Source organism: Acomys minous, assembly GCF_964271855.1.
Source record: "Acomys minous genome assembly, chromosome: 19".
NCBI classification, from domain to species: Eukaryota; Metazoa; Chordata; class Mammalia; order Rodentia; family Muridae; genus Acomys; species Acomys minous.
In genome coordinates this window covers 59,664,877-59,688,259 of record NC_140499.1, presented here as the reverse complement: position 1 = coordinate 59,688,259, position 23,383 = coordinate 59,664,877, and the positions used below count along the sequence as shown (strand labels likewise).

Sequence of the window (23,383 nt, the reverse complement as noted above, 5' to 3'; positions counted from 1 at the left end):
ATACAGAAGGCCCCCGGGGCCCCAGGGGAAACCAAGTCATCTTCTTGGTCACACAGGTCAAAGAAAACCTCCCTTTGGTGAGGAAGACTGGCATTTCCCAGCATGCCATTTCCAAGGAAGGTAAGAGTGTGTGCCTCCACGAGACCCTCATTGTCCTCCATGGTGGGCAGCACAGTACAATGGTGGCCAACCATGGTGGGGACACTTCCCAATGCAGCAGGACCTCCCAGGATAGTGCCATTTTCCTCTTTTCTCATGGCCTGATGCTGAGCCATGGAGTCAGAAATCATCAGGTGAGGGGCCTTTCCTCCTGGGAATTTGTGTCCATCACAAGCTTGGATCAGAGATGTCCAGGGGAGCAGCTTTGGGGCACGGGGCACTAACTGGCTCCAGGAAGTGGCTGCCTCCCCTCTTGCTGCTTCTGAGGTATCAGAGGAACCACACTCTTTACTGTCACTTTTGAGTCCCATTGAAAAGAGGAACCGGAACATGGGTTAATCGAGATCAAATTACATAAATGCCCATTACCTAATGAAATGCAGAAATGAAAAACTGATGATGCTAGCAAAAAGCAGGGCAAATCCTAGCCAAAAAAACTGCCCCCAAAGGGCTATGGTATCTTGCTGACTGCGTGACTGGTGTGAAGCTGGGAAGACGTGGATTGAGTCTCTGGTCAGCAATGCCCAGGCTCTTAGCCCCTCAGCTGCAATGCTCCATTTAGGGGCAGTTGTCAGTGGGTCCAGAAAAGCTCAGGCAGAGCACAGTGGGGACATAAAATGCTGTGGCCAGTTTGGGGTCCAGCAGGACACAGCCAGCCAGTAGATGCTGCCTAGGCAGCCAGTCTAGCAGGCTTCCTCCTGTGGATGCCACTCTTGGACTGCCATCTCCTGTCTGCCCTGCTCTTGGACCTCTCACCGTGTGTGCCTGCCGCAAAGGAGACCACTGTGGCTTTGTTGTGACCTGAGGGAGACCACAGCCTCCATGTTCTGTGTGTTTCTCAGCTGCCATGGTGCCCCAGACTGACAGGATCATCACTGGGGTTTAAAATCCTCGAGCCTCTTTCCTGTGTGTGATTAGAACTTTCTTCAAGCACTTTACAAATTGATCCATCTCTGGTCTTAATTCCTTAACTTTTCTAACCCTTTCCCTCCATTTATCCTTTCTCACAGATGTCCTTACTCCACACTGTTTTCTTCTCTTTCTATTCAGCCCATTCTCTTGATTTGTATAAAGCAGGTCTGACGGTGGGCAGCACAAGCTTATCCCTTAATTCTGTCTCAAATTATTGGACATTTGATTACATCATGCCTTGTTTTTACTTTTATAGGTTTTTTTTTTTACATGTTTTATACACATTACAATGCATTCTGGTTACTCTCCTGGAAGCTTCTATTATTTCCTTCTTCTCTGTCCAGTCCCTTTAGTTTTTTTTTTTACAGATGCTTTCCTCATATTTATTACCTTAACCATCCTTTATTTTCAGCATCTTGCATACCCATACATTTCTTTCCATTTACTATAATAAGAGACTTTTCTGATTGAGGTTGAGAGTAATCTTCATCTGTAGGTGTAAACACAAATGTTCAGAAGGTGATTTGATGCTATGTCAAGTCATCTAAGCAACAGTTCTGGGTTCCCCGTTAGAATCTAAGACCTTTTCGGTCATCGGTTTTTGACCAGGTCTGTAGTAGTAGTCGTGGACTCTTTCTTTTGCAGTAGGTCCTCAAATCTAAGTAGAGAGCAGTTAGTCATCGCCATAACAGCCACACCACTATAGGACCAAAAAGCTTGCCTTGTTTGGAAGGTTTGCACTGTAGTTCACAGAGTCCACAGCTAGGTAAGATGGTAGATGCCTTTACCCCCCAAAACAGCCCCCACTCCCCACTCCCCTGCAAAAGCAGTAGCTGCCTGCATAACACCACCTGGCACGTGAAAGGCGGTCAACAGAGAAGAAGCTTCCAACTCAGCTTTAGCTTAATTCAACTATCTTGCATCTGAGAAATGTGGTGTCTTCAACAGAGGATATTGAATAATGCCCATAGCATGCAGTGTTAAAAGAGCCTCTGGAGCTCCCTGACCAATAACTGCTAGAGAAATACTCCACGCCGGGTATTGCAGCTTTTGTTTAGTTACCCATAAAACAAGCATTGTCTAGCCCTGCTGGCTGTTGGACTTCAATTTCAGTCTCTCTCTCTCTCTCTCTCTCTCTCTCTCTCTCTCTCTCTCTCTCTCTCTCTCTCTCTCTCTCTCTCATGCTTCTTTAGTTGGGTTGTTAGACAGAAAGTTTCTGAAGATTTTCTGGTGCCGCCTTCATTTTGATTAGTCCCCTTCTCCCAGTTCCTTCTTGTCCCCACCTCTGCACCCCTCTCTCTGTTTGAACCCTTCCACTTCTAATATTTCCCCTCTTTATTGTCATTTTTCCTCCCTTCAGGCCACTCTACCCCCTACACACTGCCCCCTTTCAATGCCCCCCCCAAGCTTAGCGGCTTCTGGAGGTACTCCAAGTTAAACACATAAAACTAAAGACCTGCGGCTAGGAGCTAACGAAATAAAATAGGCAACATTTGTCTTTCTGCGACTGGGTTACCTTGTTTAGCGTAATTTTTTTTTCAATTTCATCCATTTTCATGCAAATTTTATAGTTTTGTTTTTCTTTATAGCTGAGTAAAAGTGCGTTGTGATTATGTACCATATAATATCAGTAATAGCACTAAGCCACTCTGTTGGAGGATGTCTGGGCTGTTTCTGTCTCCTAGCTTGTATGAAGAGAGCAACAGTGAACACGGAAGGGCATCTGTCTTTGCTGCAGGATGTAGGCCCTCTGCTGGTACACACGACACAAGCTAGTCATGTGGGAAGAGGGGACTTCAACTGAGACACTGTCCCCACCAGACTGTCCTGTGGGCAAGCCTGCGGGGCACGGTATATTTTCTAGATGAACAGCCCGGCTCACTGTGGGTGGTGCCATGCTTGAGTGGGTTGTGCTGGATACGTATTAAAAACTGAGATTGAGCAAGTGACAAGGGACAAGCCAGTAGGCAGCACCCCTCCAGGTTCCTGAACCGGGTTTTCCTACCCTGACACCCCTGGATGATGAGTTACAAGCTGTAAGATGAAATAAATCCTTTCCTCCCCCAGTTGCCTTTGGTCATGGTGTCTTATCACAGCAATAGAAATCCTAACTAAAGCAGCTCCTTTAGCGTATATGCCCAGGCTGGGGCATGTGGTAGATCTGTGCCTAGTGTTTTAAGGAACCTCCAAACTGATTTCCAAAGTGGCTGTACTAGTTTATACTCTTTAACTAACAGTGTAAATGAGTGTCCTTTCCCCAATATCCATGCCAGAAGTTTTTGATTTGTTTTGTTTGTGTTCTTTATGATGTCCATTCTAAATGAGCCAAGGGGAGACTCTTAGAGTAATTATTTTTATTTTTTTTCTATTTTTTAAAATTTTAATTAAAATGTAATTGCATTACCTTCCCTGTCCTCCATACAGCCCTCTCATGTTCTCTGCCTTCTCCCTTCACCCCTGCTATGTCCCCTTTACTGCTTCTCAAACTCTGCTTCTTTTTCTTTGACTATTGTTACGTATACATATTAAATCACTTTAGTTTTGCTTGTAAACGCACAATTTAAGGGCTGGCCACTTGGTAATGCATAACCAATTAGGGGGCTTGTTTCCAGAGAAGATTAATTCTACCTCTCTTCGCAGTTGTTAGTAGTTGTCTGTAGGTCTCTGTCTAGGGTTGGGGCCCTCTGAGGTCCCCCCCCCCCACCATGCTTTCATGTCCATTGGTGTTGTCATTGTTCAGGCTTTTTATTTTTTATTTTTTTGAGCCACATCATTGTAGTGTAATGGGTGTGACCTTCTTGTCAATCTAGGAGATACAATCTCCTAGCAGACTTCCTGCCCCCTCTTTTTTTTTTTAAGATTTATTATTTATTATGCATATAATATTCTGCCTGCATATACACCTGCCCACCAGAAGAGGGCACCAGATTTCATTATAGATGGTCATAAGCCACCGTGTGGTTGCTGAGAATTGAACTCAGGACCTTTGGAAGAACCATCCAGTGCTTTTAACCTCTGAGCCATCTCTCCAGCCACCTGCTGCCTCTTCTGCTGAGATCCCTGGGCCTTAAGTGTATGAATTGTGCTATAGATATTCTAGTTAGGGCTGGACACCCATGGTCAGTTACTTTCTATCTTTTGACCAGTTATGGGTTTTGTGTGTATGTGTTGTTTTTGTTGGTTTAATTTTTTTTTATTTAAACAATTTATTCAGATTACATCTCAATTGTTATCCCCTCACTTATATCTTCTTGTTCCCCCCTGCTTCCCTAGGAGCGCTATGGTCTGCCACCCCAGGCTTGTGTGGCACCGGACTGGTGGTCAGTGGTCATCTCAAGCTCACTAACGTGAGGTCTCCCACGTGCTCCCTTGTGAGGATCGGCTGTCTCAGGCTCACTCTCACCCGGGGCTTGATGTTACAGGTGGGGTTCTTCTAGTCTCTGGCTTGTGCCCTATCCTGGGAGCCTATCTGGACCTGCCTGGCACTGAACTGGTGGTATAGGTGTAGCGGTTTTTCCAAGGAATCTTGGATCCTGATTTGTCACCAAAACCATTTTGACAGTGCAGCATGTTGAAAAAGACAATGCAGAAATGCAACCTTCAAAAGCCTTGATCCTGTAGAGGCTAAGTGTTGAAGAGGTGGCAAAAAAGAGAGATTTGTAGGGCTGGAGAGAGATGGCTCTGTGTTAAGAGTGCTGGCTTCTCTTCGAGACGCCCTGGTTTCAAGTCTCAGCACCCACATAGCAGCTCACAGCTGCCTCTAATCCAACACCTTCACACAGACGTACGTGCAATACACATGAAATAAAAATAAGTTAAAAAAAGAGAGATTTGTAAAAATGTGATGGATGGTGCAGCACGCAGGATGGCCTCCTAAAAGCCTTTGTAGATGTCCCTAAGTTCACTATCACAGAATCTGCTCGCTCCAAATCCCTTTTCCTCCAAGTCTTTGGTTTCCTGATATCAGACTATATTTCTTTTTCTTTTTTATTTTTTCTTTTGTTTTTTATTTTTATTTTTAACACATTTTTATTGAAAAATAAAATAATTCATATTACATCTCATTTTCTATCCCATCCCATGCATCCTCCCATTCCTCCCTTCCTCCCACTTTCACCCCAATCCCCCTTCCCTATGACTGTGACTGAGGGGGACCTCCTCCCCCTGAATATGGTGCTAGGGTATCAAGTCTCTTCTTGGTAGTCCGCTGTCCTTCCTCTGAGTGCCATTGGGCCTCCCCAACAAGGGGACATGGCCAAATATGGGGCACCAGAGATCGTGTGAAACTCAGTCCCCAGTCTCCACTTAACTGTGGAGAATGTTCTGTCCCTTGGCTAGATCTGGGTAGGGGTTTGATGACGACTGCATGTTTTGTCCTTGGTTGGTGCCTTAGATCAGTCAGAACCCCTGGGCTCAGATCCACCCATCATAATGTTCCTCTTGTAGGTTTCTAGGACCCTCTGGATCCACCTACTTCCCTATCCCCTATATTTTTCTCACCTAGAGTCTCAATAGGATGTCCTCACCTCTATCCCACTTTCCTGGTAGGTGAAGACTTTCATGGGACCTGCCCCTTGGGCTAGTGTCCAGTTATAAGTGAGTATATACCATTTGAGTCTCTCTGCTTCTGGGTTAGCTCACTCATTATGATCATTTCTAGTTCAATCCATTTGTCCACAAATTTCTGGAATTCCTTGTTTTTAATAGCTGAGTAGTATTCCATAGTGTAAATGTACCACAGTTTCTTTATCCATTCTTCTCCTGAAGGACTCTTAGGCTGTTTCCACCAGACTATATTTCTTATTCTAATCCCTTTACTTCTCTGGTGCCTTCTATAACCTTCTTACATATTTTATCTTGTGTGTTTTTTATTCTCCTCTCTTAATTAAGAGAACTGCACCTCTAAGCTATTACTTCTGATTCGGAGGCTGCAATTCTATGCTCTGTAAGTGTCTGTGAGAGCTGTGCTCCTAGTAACTAAAATATGAAGGAAATTTAGAGTGCAATTAGTTGAGTCCAATTTAGTGGGAAAGAAGTCTCTGGGAGGACTGATGAAGAAAGGGGATCACACAGTCTAATCAGATTTGAAATTTTGTTGAGCTCTAACTTGAACCCAAGAGCGTTTAGCTGAAAGACTCTTGAATTTTAGGCATGGGTTTACGGGTCTTAATTGGCATGGAAACTCTAAAACAGAGTTTTAAATCTTCAGCTTGAGGACTTCTGATCTCCGTACAGAGTTGGTCCACAATCATTGGAGGGCTAAGGTGCTTGACAGGGTGACAGACAAGACTGCAGATTGCTCTGCAGAAGCGCTTCCTTTTTTAGTAACAGCAGGGGGCGGTAATGTGAGAAGCTCTCTCTCCCGCCCTTTGTAGACAGGGTGTCAACTTGTTTGCACCCTCAGCAAAGATATGGAAATAGAAATCGCTGGGGAGTTCTTCTGGAAAATCCCTCACAGGGAAGGGGCTGTGTCAACTGGGAAGCGTTTCTGTTCTTCCTTCTTTGTGCTAAGAATGAGAACGTTTTTGTCTTTCCACGAGCTCCTGGTACAGCAGCACCAACTGTGGGCACTGAGAACTGTTAGCATACCGGTGCTGCTCCAAGCTGGCTGGCTTTCCCAGACCACTTCTGGGATGCTCGAGGACCGCCTATTGGTTTCCTTCTATTTCTGTGGTGCTAGTTGTCTGAATTTGACCAGGAATTCTTCCTTATAAATTCTTCCACGTGGCCTGGTCATGTGACCATTCTCTTGCCACCGCTTGCACCTGGTCCCTCCCCCTTTTCCCACAGTGGGTCTGCGGGAGACTAGGTAACACGGCAGCCTGGCCACAGCAGCACTTTCTTTCCTTCCTTCCTTCCTTCCTTCCTTCCTTTCTTCTTCTTCTTTTTCTTCTTCTTCTTCTCTTCTTCTCTTCTTCTTCTCTCTTCTTCTTCTCTTCTTCTTCTTCCTCCTCCTCCTGCTCCTCCTCTTCTTCTTCTCCCTGAGACAGTGTTTCTTTGTATAGCCTTAGCTGTCCTGGGCTCGCCTTGTAGTTCAAGCTGGCCTCGAACTCACAGCCTCCCAAGTGCTGGGATTAAAGGCGTGCACCACCAAGCACAGTAGCACTTTCAAAATCTCCTGCCACTTGCTACTCATAACATGTGGCTGATCTGATCGACATGTTGGTTTTGGGAAAGAGGGTGGAGCTATTGCCTCATTGCCATCTTGGCTAAGGGCAATCACTTGACTAACCTCCATCTTTGCTTTGGGAAAATTGTGGCTACATTTGACATGGTTATTAAGGGCTGCCAGCCCTGTTCAAATCCTTGCTAACCACCAAATATAGCTTCTGTCTTTTAAGCTTTTTGTTGCCTAGAGTCCTGGTGCAATTAAGCTTTACCTAATTTTACATTTTCAAGATTATATTTTTACCCTGGTTCAAAATGTTTTTATTTCTATTTATGTCTTTACTGATTCCTAGACAAATAAGTAAATGGTGTTCCTCCTGTCACCAGCTACCCTGGATTCACCTGCAAGCTTCCTGATGAACAGTGTTGTAGAAGTGTAAGCCAAATAAACCCTTTCCTACCCAACTTGGTTTTGGTCATGGTGTTTTGTTCCAGCGATAGTGATGCTAACAAAGACAGAAGCTACAGTCAGTCATAACATCTCAGCCGCAGGACTACCTAAACCTGAGCTGCACAAGGACAACAGTAGACATGCCAAAATGGGTGGGGGAAGACCAGGGTCCTCAGCCCTGCACAAATAATTATGGGCAGGGAATGCTGAGAGTGGGAGATACAAACTTCTCCAGAGAAGAGCACACCATTGGCTACCCAATACTAATGATCAGTCTAAAAACATAGAGGCAGTAACACTATACAGTCTGGTTGTATTTAGTAATACATGTGTGTGTACACATACACATATAAATGTACATAAAAAATATATATACATGTATAGATATGCATGCAGCAGCAATTAATGACAAAGAGGCTATGAATTTGACAGAGAGCAGGGGAGGGTGTATGGAGGGGTTTGGATGAAGGAAAAATAAGGGGTAGATGATGTAATTATATTATAATCATAAAAATAAGAGAAATAATTTTTAAAAACTAACACTAAATGTTTTTTAAAAAGAAGCCATTCTATCGTTGCCTTAGGGGCAATTAGGGTTACCTTTTCAGGAGAACAAACAGTATAGGCAGTAATAGACATTTCGTGTACAATAAGGAGTTCTGGAGAGTTTTGAGAAACAGTACAAGCATCCATGTTTCTACACTCCCCTTTCCCTTTGCACCAATTATGTCAGATTGTGAATTTGAGCCCCTACTAGTAGAACGAGATGCAGCCGTCACATATGTCAGGGACAAGAGATAGCCGTTTAGACAGAGTCTGGCCTCTAGCCTGGTTTGGTTCTCAGCACACTACTCTTCAAAGAGAAGTTGATTTGCTGAGAGACTTGTGATTTGTTTGTGAGGTCTTTGTATGACACCAAGTGTATTCCTTTCCAAGCACATATATACACCATTTAGGATCAATAACTTGACAGTCACTTATTCTCTGTGTTAACCATCGAAGCAGCAGTAATTTAGAGCTTTAAACAAGCATGTCCCTTTAACACAACTGAGATAGATTCTGCCTTTGGGTCTGTGCCATTCCCAGCCCTGGGCTTTTGACCAGACTTACAGTATTAGGCACGAATCAACTCCTGTAAAGCAATTCTCAAATTCATTAATTGGTTATTGCCCCCGTAATGGTCATGACACTGATGCATCACTGGGCATACACTGCCTAGCAGGCGGGAACTGTAGCATGCAGCATGGACAGCTAGGGAAGACATATTTTTAGGTGACAACCAAATAAGTATGAGTCTAAGACATTGTTACTTCAGGTCTCTATAATTAGCACTTAAGAAAATTCCTAATATTTAAAATTCAGCATTATATCAAAATATTGAAATTATTTTTAATGATAATAATCTTTGGTTGGGAAAGATAGGAATAAGAATGGAGATGATGAAATAAGAAAAACCTGTGTCATTAATATTTTTTACCTTTTTAGAAACAATTTTTGTATTTTTAATGTTTTGAATAGCTGCAATATGTTTAATAATATATGCATATTAGAATACTTCAACACATTGATCAAGAAATTCCAGTTTTACAGTGTGTAATAAGCAGGTGATTAAGAATTGTGAGAGGTTTTCTTAACGATTTATAAAATTACTCTCCTGTCTAATAGCAGAAATAATCAACCCCAACCAGAGTGTGAATCTCATCTCTACTTATAAAAATACACATGATACACACAGCAGCCAGCTTTCCAGCTGCTCTGAAAACTATGCACCCAAGTCAGAACTGCCCAGCTCTGACAGGAAACTGAGTAAGCAGGGGGTGGGTCTAGCAAATGGCCACAGCACAGTATTCTTTAAACTTAGACTCATGCTGCTCCAGATATGTATGTTCCTCACCACTGAGTTGGAGGAATCTAAATCCTGGAATATCCATCTGTTATTTTAATTAGATTATAAAAGAACACTAAATAGTTAAGGTGACAGGTATCTAAAAGAACTGTAGTTCTAGATGAAATTGAGTATTTCACTGCTTGAAAACATCAAATTTGTAACTTTTATTGGGAAACCACAGCCACTGTACACATACATAGAAATAATTTGCTTTGTAATTAAGTACATACAAAGAAGTTAGACAGTTGGCCAAAAGTTTCAAATATGATGTATTACTTTTATAAATGCACTTGGAATTGTCTTTAGTTAACTAAATAATAAAAGCACCACTGTTTTAAAATACCTGTCAGAGCTGAGAGATGGCTCAACAGTTAAGAGTACTTGCTGCCTTTGCAAAGGACCTGAGTTAGTTCCAGCAATCACTTGGGGGGCCTGACACCCTCTTCTGCTCTCCTTGGGCTCTTACACCACACACACACACACACACACACACATGCATGCACACACACGCGCGCGCGCACACACACATTCTTCATACATACATACAAACATATTTTAATCTTTAAAAAACTACAATTTTGAATACTTATTTTTTTTTATGTTCTGATGTTATTTAGTACATTGAAACCACAGAAATCTTGAGCATCCAAGAAGTCCTGTAGTGTCCTCAAGTCATCCTCAGGTACCCCATTGGCACTAACCTTAGGTGGGTTTTAAATTTTTAATTAATTAACTTAATGAGGTTTTTTGTTTGGTTGGTTTTTTTTTTTTTTTGGCTTGCTTCTGTTCTTTTTTTTTTTTTTCTAATTCTTCTCTCATATATTACATCATGAACACATTTTCCTCCTCTTCCCCTCCAGCCTTTGTTTCCACACCTACTCCTGCATTTCTCCTCAGAAAAGGGTGGGCCTCCCACGTCTATCAACCAGCCATGGCATACCAAGTTGCAGTAGGACTAGGCACCTCCTCTCGTATTGAGGGTGGACAAGGTGACCCAGTAGGAGGAAAGGGGTCCCAAAAGCAATCAACAGGGTCAGAGACATCCCCTGCTCCCATGGTTAGGAGTCCCACAAGATCAGGGTGCACAACCATAACATGTGTGTGGAGGGCCTAGGTTGGACCTGTGTCTGCTCCTTGAATGCTGGCTCAGTCTCCGCGAGGCCCCTGTGAGCCTCGGTTAGTTGGTTCTGTGGGTTTCCTTCGGAGTTAAACGGGGGATTTTATTATGTAGTGCTGGCTGGCCTAGAACTCGCGATGTAGAGCAGGCAGGCCTCAGACTTGCAGCCACAGTTCTACCTCTGTCTCTGAATGTTAGGCTTATGGGCAGGTTCCACCACACCTGGCATCCTCAGACCTTAAGGTCCAGTTTATCTGATGATAAAAACAGGAAATTCTCTGAGGAAGGGAAGGATGGGAGGGCTACCAGATATGTTACTATTTGATTATTGTGCCCAACGACTTCTCACTCATTAAAATTAATGTCAATTTTCAAAGACTTTCAAAATCTAATTAAGGCAAAAGTCTATATTAATGTACCTTAAAAAAAAAAAAGCCTTCTTTCGCTTCCGTACTGGTACAAACTGAGCATGCCCAGAGGCATTCTTTGTTATATTTATGCTGATAAACTGAGTAGACCCAAAAGTGTTCTTTTCAGCTCTTTTAACCCGTGAATATTTGCCACGTTCTCTTGAGCTGAGCGTGTCTAACATGTCTGATATCCCTCCTCACAGAACTAAGTTCTTAACCGGTGCACACTGGGCAATCCCCTTAACAAGCAGTAATCAGCGTGTACCCGCCTCTAAAGCACTTTCCTATGTGAGTGTGCACAAGCCCTCCAAATAAAGCCCTACATTTTTTTTGTTCTGGTCGGCAATGCTTGGAAATAACAGCCGTGCTCTCCTGGCGTGCTCTGTGTCTTTCCCGTTCTTATTTCTTAGCTGCCTCGCTTGTTTTGGCTTCCCACACACTCAAGTGCTCGGTTTCAATACGAATACACCTGTTGCCTGTGCTGTGGAGCTGTTGCTTAATTGGTACCACCAGATGTCACTATTCTGGTATCTAATTGGGAATGATGCAGGGCTGCAAAATCCTAATTTGTTACCCAACTTGGAACACCACAGATGGGCATTGTAGGTGAAGGGTCAAGGAGCTTTTCTTTTCTTTCTTTCTTTCTTTCTTTCTTTCTTTCTTTCTTTCTTTCTTTCTTTTTCTTTTTGGTTTTTCGAGACAGGACTTCTGTGTAACCTTGACTGCCCTGGACTCACTTTGTAGACCAGGCTGGCCTCGAACTCACAGCCTGCCTCTGCCTCCCGAGTGCTGGGATTAAAGGTGTGCACCACCACGCCCGGCTTCAAGGCGCTTTTCATAAACCTGCCCTATTTTGTTATTTAAAGGCAGCAGTGGGAGAGGTTGACAGTCTTCCTTTGCCAACTGGCTTTTTTCATGATAATTCCTCATGGTCTGGAGTCTCCTTTTCTGCTGTCTCTACAGTTTCTTCCTCAGCTTTCCCACTACACCTGACGCGGTCAATAGTCTCTTATTTATGGAAATACATGGTATAGAAGTGAATCCTTAATGACATTCAATTTTTAAAAGGTGCTGGAGTAGCCAGAGAGCCACTGGGTTGAAAACAAAACCTCTCTGTTCCCGCCTGCTCTGGACCACTGTGTTGGTTACTTTTCTTGTTTCTGTGGCCAAGCATTGACAAGAATCAGCTTAATGGAGGGGAGGTTTACACTGGCTCACAGTCCAAAGGTACAGCCTGTTATCTGTGATATCTATATTGTAACAGTGTCAGGAGTGTGACGCAACAGTCAGGGACAGAGCACACCATGGGTGTGCGCAGCTTGATTTCTCTTCTTCATTCAGTCAGGTGCCCTAGTCCTTGAAACGGCACCCACACATTTAGGATGAGTCCGGCCACCTCAATCATCCAAATCCAGATAAAGTGTCAAAGATGTGCCTAGGGGTTTTTTCCCCATAGTGATTCTAAATATCACCAGGTTTGCAGTCATTACACACATAGAGAGACACACACGCACTAAATACTATCACAACCACAATCAACACAAAAGGTTTCTGAGACCCTAAGAGGTGTGACATTTGTCCCTGTTGCTGGCATGGGTCTGAGCCTGGAAAAAGGCTGCTGGAATTTCTGGGTTCTTGTGTCTCTTCCTAGTGAATTGGACAGAGACACACGGATAGTTATATAGGAAAGAAGGTTGTTCGTTAAAGGATGGTACACACTTGGAGATGTGCCTGACACAGACTGTGGTCCAGCTCCAAGATCAGAACGGATGTGGCCTTGGTGACTTCTTAGGAGTCACTTACATAGTATCTATTTTTGCCACGTCACCAGGGCTTTTCTGAGCACACTCCCCTAATAGAATGAAGCCCACACAGAGGAAGCTGCCCGTCTGCCTGTGTTGCTGCCTTTCTACGTCCCCTTCTTCTCCACACCACCCTCTATTCCCTTACCCATCTCTACCATCATAACAGGCATGCCGTCTCCCGGCAGCATAGCATCCCAGCCACAGTGTAGATCCCAGAGTAGCATCTGATCTGATCTGGCTCTGTCATTGTCTGTCTGGAAATAGCAGCCAGTTTCAGAACTTGAGGGCTCAGCCCCTGACTTCCACTAGTGTGCTCTAGATAATAAACAAAGGCCGTAGGTTGCTTAACTTGTGCGTTTGGACGTCCAGCTATGTCAGAATTCCCCAGTTCCCTCCTTGACTTTGAGTAATTTGTGCAAGATCCCCCACAGAATTCAAGAAATCACACTCATTGGATTATTTTAAAGCTTATAACAGAGGATATAGATTATATATCATCAAGCTAGAACAGGGTTGCAGGGCTACAGTACTTTCTCTAATTCCATGGACCCTGTTTGGAGGTTTTAAGTTATCTTCATTGCATAAGCATAATTGATTTAAACATTGCCCGCTGCTGAGCAGCTAACCCTTCAGGCTTCTTTCTTCCCTTCTTTAGAGAGTGGCTGCAAGTGTTAACGTTCTAGTGCTGACTTGCTGTTTCTTTTCTTTTCTTTTTTTAAAAATCACTTCATGGCTTGATCCCAGCCCTGCCTTCTTCTCCTCCCAATCCCACCCTCATGCCCCAAATCCCCCTTCTCCTTCTCAGAAAAGGGGAGCCCTCCCCCATGGGTACCAACCCACCCTGGCATCTCAAGTTGCAGCAGGACTAAGTGCATCCTCTCCCACTGAGGCTAGACAAGACAGCCCAGCCAGGGAAAAGGGATCCAAAAGCAGACAACAGAGTCAGAGACAGCCCCTACTCCTGTTGGTAGGGGACCACATGTTGACCAAGCTGAACTTCTGCTACATATCTGTAGGAGGGCTAGGTCCAGCCCGTGCTTGCTCTTTGGTTGGTGATTCAATCTCTGTGAGCCCCCATGGGCCCACGTTAGTTGGCTCTGTAGGGCTTCATGTGGTGTCCTTGACCCCTCTGGCTCCCTCTGGCCTTCCTCCCACTCTTTCACAAGACTCCCAGAGCTCAGCCTATTCTTTGGTTTTGGGTCTCCGCATCTGTTTCCATCAGCTGCTGGATGAAGCCTCTGAGAAGACAATTTTGCTAGGCTCCTGTCTGCAAGCATAGCAGAGTATCATTAATAGTGACAGGGGTTGCCTTACCTTTCTCCTATGGTGTGGGTCTCAAGTTGGGCCAGCCATTGGTTTGTCATTCCCTCAATCTCTGTTCCATCCTTGTCCCTACACTTTTTCTGGGCAAGACAATTTTTTCATTGAAAGTTTTACAGGTGGCTTATAGGTGGCCCCTCCTCTACTGGAAGTATCACCTAGCTGCAGGAGGTGGCTATTCCAGGCTCTTTAACCGCCCCCACCCCAGCTGCTAGGAGTCTTAGCTAGGGTCACCCCCATAGCTTCCCTTGTCTCAGAAATGCCCCTCCCACCACCAATTTCCATCCTCTCTTCTAGTCTTACCCCCACCTCCCTACACCTGATCCCCACCCCTGTTACCCTCCTGACCCCCCATCACCTACCCTCTAGATGTTTATTTTATTTTTCTTCCTTGGTCCCTCCTGGTTTGTCAGGAGGCTTTACAGTAGGGGTAGGGGAGGTAGATCCAAAAGTCCCAAGAGTCTGAAAGGGAGGGAAGGGGTAGCAGGTAAGTCCTGAGAACTGGAAGGTTTAGTGGCCTAGTGCAAATCCCCCATCAAGACAAGGGGCTAGAGAGATGGCTCAGCGGTTAAGAGCAGTGGCTGTTCTTCCAGAGGTCATGAGTTCAATTCCCAGCAACCACATGGTGGCTCACAACCATCTATAATATGATACCCTCCTCTGGCCTACAGATGTACATGCAGGCAGAACTCTGTATACATAATAATAAATAAATACATCTTAAAAAAAAAAAAAAAGACAAGCCCAAAGCCCTTTTCTCCACAGTATCGCTACAACTTTGAAAGGGTCTTTAGAAGATTGTAACAAGGTGACAGAGCTGTAGTCCTACTATTTACACATAAGTCAGAAGCTGTGGTCAGCTTAGTGAAAATGATTCCTTTGCTAACTGCAACTATAAAACAGAAATTTCATTGCATAACGAAAGCCGGGCGTCCCTGCATCTTCTTCCTCTGCTGGGCGTTGGTACTCAGCACTAGGGCTGTTAGATGAACACTTTCTAAAACTCTCTGCCTTCCTGGAGCATCCATAGCAATAGTCTCTTCTATCTCTAATTGCAGCAAGCTGGAGGGACAAGGTAATTGTGGGGACATAAGGATGGGTGGGTGGGGAGGTCAGCCTGGAGACTGGAGAATCCCAGCACAATTAACATTTTCTCTAAGGGTTGCTGACACAGAGAGTGTATCCCTTTCACATTTAGATATTTTTATTCTAAAATAGTGGAGAATTCAAGGTAATGACTATGTGTGTGACCTTAGGTAGGGTCTTCATCCTTTCCTCAGTCTCTGTGTACAGCAGAAAACATCCTACCTTTCTGCATGGCTGTGATGTAGACGTCACCTCATTGATTGTAATCCTGTCAGGTGCCCCTCAGGTATCATCCAACTATCTCATTTAGGTATCTTAGCAACCACTTTAAAATAGTAACCTCAAAAGTATGCACATCTCATAAGTAGCTACTGTAATATGAAGGGAAGCAGCTGAAAAGACCTGTACTTCCCACGGAAACTTCTGCAAGTAGACCAGGCTGGCCTTGAACCCACAAGAGATCCATCTGCCTCTTGTTCTGAGTGCTGGGATTAAATGTGTGAGCCACCACACCACACACCCTGCTTTTTTTTTTTTTTAACTGTGTATGAGTGTTTTCCCTTACATAAGTGTACTATGTGTATGCTTGGTGACAGTGAAGGCCAGAATAGAGTGTCAGATCCCTTGGAACTGGAATAAGAGGTGTTTGTAGTCACCTGATGTGAGTGCTGGAAACCAAGCCCAGGTCCTCTGAAAGAGCAGTAAGCACTTTTAACCTCTGAGTCATCTCCCTAGCGCCGGTAATACAATTTCAGAAAGATACACTAAGAGAAAAGCAAACACCATAATATTCAAAGATGTTTCAAGCAGGGCATGGTGAGCTGAGCTGCAAGGGGTATAAATGCTGGTCCCAAATCCCAGGAACTGTTGGAAAGCCACATAGAAAACCCGAGTGGGTTGTCACCCACCAGAAGCATTTACAGGCTTGCTCTGATCAATTTTAAAATCTCCATTCCCAGCAGGGAGCTGAGAATTTAGCAATGTGATCATCAGTGGCAGAATTGCAAGTTTTAAGCTTAAAAAAAAAAATCCAAGATCAACTGTCAGTGCTTCTCAACTTTCTTTGACCTTTAATGGGAATCATTTGACCCGATCATCTACAGAAACTCAGTACACCCGGAAAGATTTGTGTCAGTTAGTAAAAAGGATATCAAGAAATGAAATAAAGAAAAACCAAAAGAGAGCAAATTAATTTCCCTGTGTCTCCAAGAACTGCATTCTGAAAACTTCACTGTCTTTGTACATTGTGGTGCACAGTTACGGCTGCACATCTTTAGATGACTTCACTGCCGGCCTTCTTCAGCTTAGGGGAATTGCTGCCCTGTTCTAGAATAAAAGGTAAACCTGGCACACATGTGTCCCCAGCACCTGCTGCAAACAGAAGCCCCGCCCAGTTCACAGACAAAGGCACCGGGAGTGCCCTTCTTCTCCTGCGGGCCTTGCACATTTCTCCTATCAAGCAATATTTTTAGAATAATCTGGTTCAAAGTGAAGGCAGCTGAAAGAACAGGGAGGCCCCTGTGGTGGGAAATAAACAATGGTGGTTTCAGCAGCTTCAGCCATTATCGCCATCATCTCAGTCATCATCCTAATGAGTCTAATGCGCGCATGCGCGTGTGTGCGTATGTGTGCGTGCGTGCGTGCGTGTGTGCATGTGCGTGTGCGTGTGCGTGCGCGTGCGTGCGTGCGTGCGTGCGTGTGTGTGTGTGTGTGTGTGTGTGTGTTAAAACAGGGTTTCTCTGTGTAGCCCTGGCAATCCTGGAATTTGCTCTGTAGACCAGGCTGGCCTCGAACTCAGAGATCCACCTGTAAGGGCATGCGCCACCAACATTGAGCTGAGCAGCTTTCTTTATGGAGAATCCAACTCTACCACAGTTTGCACTTCTGGCCACTTTAAGTTTTCTAGGGCAGTGGCTCTCAACCTCCATATGCTGCGACCCTTTGAGACAGTTTGCCATGCTGTGGTGACCCTCATAAAATTATTTTTGTTGCTGCTTCATAGCTGTCATTTTGGCTGCTGTTATGAGTTGTGATGCCTGTGTTTTCCGATGGTCTTAGGTGACCCTGACCCCTGGGACAAGGTCCTTCAAAGGTCATAACTCTGAGGTTGAGAAGTGCTGTTCTAGTGCTTGGATGCAGCGTCACTCCTCAGGACACATAAGAATCACATGGACTCCGCATTCCTTCTGAGGAACAGCGTCACTGCAGCCTCCCCCAGCGAAGTCTTGCTAACTCGCCTATTTTATGACCCCGTTTTCCTTCAGGCTTTATGTGCTCCAGGCCAGCATGACAATGCTTCCTCTCTATGACATCACAGTTCTTCCTACCTATGACATCACAGTTCTTCCTATCTATGACATCACAGTTCTTCCTACCTATGACATCACAGTTCTTCCTCTCTATGACATCACAGTTCTTCCTCTCTATGACATCACAGTTCTTCCAACCTATGACATCACAGTTCTTCCTCTCTATGACATCACAGTTCTTCCTACCTATGACATCACAGTTCTTCCTCCCTATGACATCACACTTCTTCCTCTCTATGACATCACAGTTCTTCCTCTCTATGACATCACAGTTCTTCCTACCTATGACATCACAGTTCTTCCTCTCTATGACATCACAGTTCTTCCTTCCTATGACATCACAGTTCTTCCTTCCTATGACATCACACTTCTTCCTACCTGTGCTTCTCTAACTCCCTCTCCCTCACCCTTGTTGGGTTTACACTCTCCCCCTCCACCCCCAAGATTGTCAGCAACTAAACTATTTCAGGCTCTTCTTTCTAGAAAACCCAGGGTTTTTATAGATATTATGCTCTCTCTTCTGTTTTCTTTTTTTAAACTTAAATTTGGATTTCTGTCACAATTAAGAATCATAACTCATTAAAGCCAAATATGAATGTCTCCACCTCATTTGTCAGCTCATAGCATTTTATAATTTTTCTGTGAGGTACATATGACAAAATTCTTAATAGCCGTCTGTCTGTTTTTTTGAGACAGGGTTTCTCTGAGTAGCCCTGGCTGTACTAGTCTGTAGCCCTGGCTGGCCTCAAACTCAGAGGATCCATCTGCCTCTGCCTTCCAAATGCTGGGATTACATGCACATGGCACCATCACCCATATCTAGAGTTGCATTAAACTGTAACTCTAGAAATAAGGATTTCATGTATTTTTGTATGTCATTCAAGAATCAGTCTCTATCATTAGATTCACCAAAAACATGGGTAAGCAATAAATACATGTTTGAATTGCTAAATGAATGATTGAATGACTTCTATTTTTCAACTGTCATAGTAATAATAAGAGTATTACCGAGAACCCCGAGTGTGGTTGATTGGAGCAAATATATCTGCCCAGAGGCACACTGGGAATGCTGAGTGTCTGACCAGATGGCTTCCAGAGAACCCAAGGTATCAACATGTCAAGTCAAGACTGGATACGGGTCACAGTATGACCAAATCCATTGAGAAGCTAGAAGAGATTAAAAAAAAATTATAAATACAAAAACAATGAACTTTTCAAGAGACTTAAAAGTTACCACTTTTGCCCAGCTGGCCATTCAAGTTTCTTCCCTGTCAGATCAAACACTGGAAATGACAGCTGAGGAGATTCAAAGGCTCGAAGACAACGATGTCTGCAACTTCAGAGACTCATGCTGAAAATGCTGCCAAGACCAACGGGAAAGGGAGACCTGGGGAAAAATCATCCAGTCCTGTCCCGTTCATCAACAGCACCAGAGCGAGGATTCCAGTTGCTCCACTCTGCGGAGCTGGATGTAGACAAAAGGCTCGTAAAGAAGGAAGAACCTAGTGGCAAAGACAAGCCTTACCCAACTGCCCCTTCCTGCTGCTGGATGTGCGCGCAGCGTCACATTGTTGGGGCAAACAGTTACCCAGCTGCAACTCTTATCAAAGACAATGAACCCCTACTCAAACGATATTATTGAGTATAAAAAACGCTCATGGCAAGATCATCATTTTATTCGATGACTACAAGAGTCTGGCCAGCCAGGTGCCCACCACCGTGTGTGAGTGTGGGTTTGAAAAATTCTTCATGCTCTCCGGGGGTCTGAAAGTCTTAGCTCAGAAGTTCCTAGAAGAACTGGTCACTGGTTCCTTGTCAGCCTCTTGCCAGCAGGCCCGGAAACAATTCAGCCCCCAAATACCACCCCCGCCAGCCAAGAACAAGTGGAGATTTACCCCAGAAGACTTAAAAAAGATAGACTGTTAACTGGAAGCAGACCAGAGACCAGCAGACAATCGTAGCTGACTGAACCAGAATAACTCTGCTAGGAGAGACTCAAAGGTGCCCGTTGGTCGCCCTGGCCAGGACATGGCCACTGGGGGTCCTGCTGCCCACTTGAACCCCCTCACACTCAACAGTGGCCACCTGCAAGGCAAACCCTGGAAGTGACGACCTGTGTTGTTCAGTCAAATAAATGTCCCCTCCTTTCGGAGCCCCGAGCACTCCCAACTTGGTCGTTTTCAGAACTGCTGTAGAGAAATGGCTGGGCTACCGTGGCCCAAACCAGGCCCGCTTCTCCCTGTCTGCAGCTTCTCCGCCCCCCCCCCCCTTCGCTCAGGGAGGATTCTGAGAGCTGACCACACAAACCAGAGGCTTGACAGGCTCTCGTGGCCCTTCCTGTTGTTTACAGAATATATGTGTCTTTTGAAATTGAAAAGGAAAAATGAAAGATGCTTTCTTTAAAAAAAAAAAAAAGAGTATTACCTATAGTTAACCAAGTGTTTTGAGCCCTAAGAAACATATATAGTGAATAAAACTTTTAAAAATTAAAGAAAAATAACTTGAACTCTGAGTTTATAAATGAGTCTTCAGTGCATCTAGACAAACAACTAGGTCAGTGGCTTGTGTTCACCCCTGATCCTATGAAAACTGAGTTGCTAGGTCTAAATCACAGACTAATAGCCTTTAGGAATTATTTGTTCTGAGATTTGGGTTGTGCTACCGCAGGTCTATTATCTGATTTTTCATGTACTCACTTATGATAAGAGTGTTTCCCTGTGTCTGACTTATTTATTTAGGTGCCAGAACTCAGAGCCAGTGGTAAGAACATTCCATCAGCGTTCAGGGGGTTTTGAGAAGTCACTCCCTCTCGTTATCCCCATGAGGGGCAGGTGAGGTACTGCGGTGGTGTTAGCAGGACTCGGGGGTGGGTGGGCAGCCACAGACAAGGTAGCTCCAGCTGAGCGTGATTATCTATCAATAAACAAAAGCTGCACTGCAGTTCTGAAGATGTTCCCAGGGCCCTTCAGGCTCCTCATTACCCAGAAGCACTTTCATCCTCCTCTTACCATTACTGCCCCGGCATGGTGGTGATGAAGTAGAGGGCAGTGCGTTCCTTTTTTTTTTCCTTTTACAATTTCTTTATTAAGTATTTTTTTTACATATACACTTATATTATTACACATATATACAATAAACTACCTACAGCAAGAACCACCACGAAACAGTCAGTAATTATGTAAATGTTACATTCATAGTGTTTGGGCTATTTGTATTTGGCAGCCTTGAAGAAAACATCTTTCCTATTTTGGTGAGTCTAAAATTATGAATATAAATCAATATCTACCATATCTTTTCATTATCAACTTAAAGCCTCTATCTAGACCTGACAAGATCTTAACCCCTAAACAACAAAGCTTAATTGTAAAACTAAACTGTTGGTCTTCAACCCCTTCAGAGAAGGAATAAAATTGATTACCTGAGTATACAATGGAGCGCCAAGTTAGCAGCTTCCCAAATGAGAAGATGACAGAGATGATTTGCTGCCTGAACAGTCACCGAAAACTCTCCATAACATTGGAGCATCATCTTCAGCCATCTGGCCCAATATATCTGGTAGACATATTTGTGAGGCAGGAACTATTGAGGACTTGCTTACTCTGTCTTGCCAGAGTTTGGCCATTGACTCTGCCTGCATCCAAGCTTGCCCGTTTTTAGGCAAAATTCTGTCAGTGGTCAAAATGAGGACGTTTTGGCCAGTGGCTTGTTTGTCACATTTGAAGCCATCTCCATAAGGAGGTTCTTTGATGCTCATCATCTTCTTTGAGGTAGGCTGGGTTTTGCCAGGAGTTAACTTGTCTCATTGTAACTGTATCTTTGAAATAATAAAAACACCTTTAAATGCCATATTCTGTATGTCTCTGAGTTTTTTGAAGGCCTTATCTATTTTACCTTATCTTTCTATAGAATAATATCTGTCTGTTACACCTAGGATAGAAATCCTTGCGATAAAAATAGACTACTAATTGACATGACTATGATTTGATGAACTAACACTTAGCTTGTATTACTTAATTATCCTAAACAGCCTGCAATAGCACTTTTGAAGTATCGGAAGTAAACCTTGCATCATACTTGAGTTGTACGGGTACAATACCGCATATTAGAGTAGAAATATATATATATATAATGTGTGAAGAATAATCTTACATTTGAATTCTATCCCAATGTGTCTCTTAAGCTGACCACCGAGTGGCTGTGGCCCGGCAGCATCTGCAGGGAACCGCCTATGAGTGCTTCACTGATGGGATTCTGCTGTGGCAAGGCTTGGAAACCGCCTCCCCCCAACTTTATTGCAGCAAAGCTCTTGGAGACCCCTTCCTACTTGGCAAGGACCCGTGGTGAATTTGGTGGCCTCTGTGCTCCCTGCCTAGATCGCATGCACTGCAAGCACTCATTGCTTTCCCTGTGCTGTTTAAAGCCCTGGGGATGAGTCTGTGTTTTTCTCAATTCTCTTTGGGAGGGGGGTAAAACCCTCCCTTCCTCTCTCTGTCTCTATCGATCCTCCAGATGTGACCATTAATCCTGGGTATTTGGGGACATGTAATCATGTCCCTAGAGAGACAGCCAGGGTCACACTGAGTAAACCTGTGGCAGTTGTGGAGAGCAGTGGGTCCAGCTAGCGTTCTTGTTCTGAGGAAGCTGAGTGATCAACAGAGACTGAAAAATGGGGAAGCTATGTCTGATCTGATCAACAGAGACAAAAAATGGGGAAGTTGTGGCCTGATCGATAGAGTCTTACAAAAATGGTTCTTACAAAGATGGTATCAGAAAGTGATGGGTGCACATCAGGAAAGGTTGCTTGATACAATGGGCTCTCCGATGTCTACAATTCAAACAGTACTGTGACAAAGGGATGCTATTTGATGTACGGACTAATGCCCACAAGTGGTTAACCTGTCTCTCACCTTGCATAACCACGTAACTGCCTTTGTTGCCTGCTGGGTAGGTGCTCATGTCCACAGGCTGGGGTGGTGGTGATTGACACCGCAGAAGGGGGGAAGGAGGAAGGGAAACTATTGGGGTTTTTTTCATGATGAGTAGTGCTGATGTTATGACTTCTTTAAATAAAATAACCGGTGATGTCACTGCTCAGGTGAGCAGGATGGTGATTGTATAAGTAAAGACAAAAGGTGGTCAGTGTCTTCACTTTACAGAGACATCCCTTCCTGTCTCAGGGCCTGAACCACGGAAGCTGTAGCAACAGAGCTCCAGCAATAGAGTACATTATGCTTCTTCCTTTAAGAACAAGTTTGGGTTGCCTGCCTTTGGGTCCCTTTCCCCTAGCTGGGCAGCCTTGTCTGGCCTCAGTAGGCGAGGATGCTCTTAGTCCTGCTGCAACTTGATGTGCCAGGGTGGGTTGGTGCCCATGGGTGCCCCCACCTTCTCGGAAAAGAAAGGAATGGGGGGGGGATGGTGGAGGGGGTGTGAGAGTGGGACTGAGAGGAAAGGAGGGAGGGAGGGAGCAGGGCTGAGATCAGGAAGTAAAGTGAATAAATAAGTGAGGGGGGAACAAATTGGTTTTCTTCCTGTAATAAATTTTGTTTGTGATCTCTAGATTAATTTTCACAAATTGATATTTAAATAGGAGTGTTTAGAGACTTTTTTTTTGAAGTAGAGCTTGTGATAATGGCACTTCATAATTTTGTCATGTATCTGGGGTCACCTAGACCGCTTCGTCACCTGCCTTCCTCTCAGGCGCCCACTCCAACACCCTGCCTGGCAGAAGCACCACGTGCAGTCCTCCCATAATTCCAGGCAGATTGCCCATACCCTGCCTGCCTGTCAGACACCTCATCTGGCACAGGTACCAACTTAA

General features: G+C 44.3%; 1 protein-coding gene and 1 pseudogene across 4 annotated transcripts in view; one reads left to right on the top strand and one right to left on the bottom strand.

Moving 5' to 3' along the window:
* The window catches only part of CD5L (CD5 molecule like), a 114,597-nt gene that overhangs the window by 37,981 nt on the left and 53,233 nt on the right, over positions 1-23,383 (bottom strand). The window contains exon 1 of one of the 3 annotated variants that reach the window (XM_084768426.1): positions 18,574-18,720. The exons of the other annotated variants lie outside the window; for them this stretch is intronic. The gene's annotated coding sequence lies outside the window, so the exon portion shown is untranslated. Of the gene's footprint in view, positions 1-18,573; positions 18,721-23,383 lie in introns of those variants that run through there. 3 annotated transcript variants of the gene reach the window in all.
* On the top strand, positions 18,587-19,611 carry LOC311589768 (centrosomal protein of 41 kDa-like; annotated as a pseudogene). The gene has a single exon. The product of its transcript is annotated as a centrosomal protein of 41 kDa-like (transcript).